Consider the following 967-nt stretch of genomic DNA (forward strand, 5'->3'; position numbering starts at 1 on the left):
CCTTTCTCTTCTGCCTCTGGGCCCCCTTTTCTTTCTTCTACAACTGCCCCCTCCCCTGCTCCTCTGCACTTTGATCTCCTTTGTTATTCCTGGCTTTTCTCCCTGATTGTGGTTCTCACATTTCCAATGTTGTTGCAGTGCCAGGGACTGTGCCGGGTGGCGTTGGCAACTCTGAACACACTGGCAGGATACATCGATTGGGTGTCCATCAATCATATCACCGCGCAGGACTGTAAACTGCTGCAGATGTTGTGTCTGCTGCTGGCTGAAGAGGATATGCAGGTGGAGGCAGCCGAGTGTCTGCTCATCGCAGTCGGCAGGAAGGTGAGAGGACGATCTAGGGCTTCAGCTAACTAATCGATAAGGAGAATAGTTGTGTCTGCTGCTGGCTGAAGAGGATATGCAGGTGGAGGCAGCCGAGTGTCTGCTCATCGCTGTCAGCAGAAAGGTGAGAGAATCGATAATGAGAATAGTTGTCAACTATTCTCATTATCGATTAGTTGGTTGGATCCCCTAGCTCTCTCCTCCACTCTGGGAGGAGGGCACAGCAAGCAGTGGGCGGGTGCAATAGCCAGCTTGCTATTGACTATTGTAATCTGAAATGGCCAACAGCAGGCCGACTTGCACCCGCCCACTACCTGATGTAGTTTTATTCAGCTGCCGCCTGCGGAATCTTGCCACTGGCATCTGTCCTTCCCTGGCTCAAGCTATTCCTGTGCCGTGGTCTTACAATACAATTATAAAAGGTGGTCAAAATGTCTTTATCCGATTGAAAAAATAATCGGCCAACTAATCGACTATGAAAATAATCATTAGTTGCAGCACTATCAACGTCCACTATAGATTCCACATGATCTGACCCTTGGCAGCGTGTAAATGAAGGGATTCCATCATGCATCATGAGAAGACTCTGGGAGGTGCCGGGCATCAGATGATGAATTGCTCCTGCTTCTGGGTCATTCATCCC

At 49.5% G+C, this 967-nt stretch overlaps 1 protein-coding gene across 1 annotated transcript in view; it reads left to right on the top strand.

Moving 5' to 3' along the window:
- Positions 1–967, top strand: part of XPO5 (exportin 5) — a 31610-nt gene that overhangs the window by 5898 nt on the left and 24745 nt on the right. The gene's annotated exons all lie outside the window — the stretch shown is intronic.

The sequence above is a fragment of the Nanorana parkeri genome, unplaced genomic scaffold (genome assembly GCF_000935625.1).
Source record: "Nanorana parkeri isolate BGI_ZX_2015 unplaced genomic scaffold, ASM93562v1 scaffold210, whole genome shotgun sequence".
NCBI lineage: Eukaryota > Metazoa > Chordata > Amphibia > Anura > Dicroglossidae > Nanorana > Nanorana parkeri.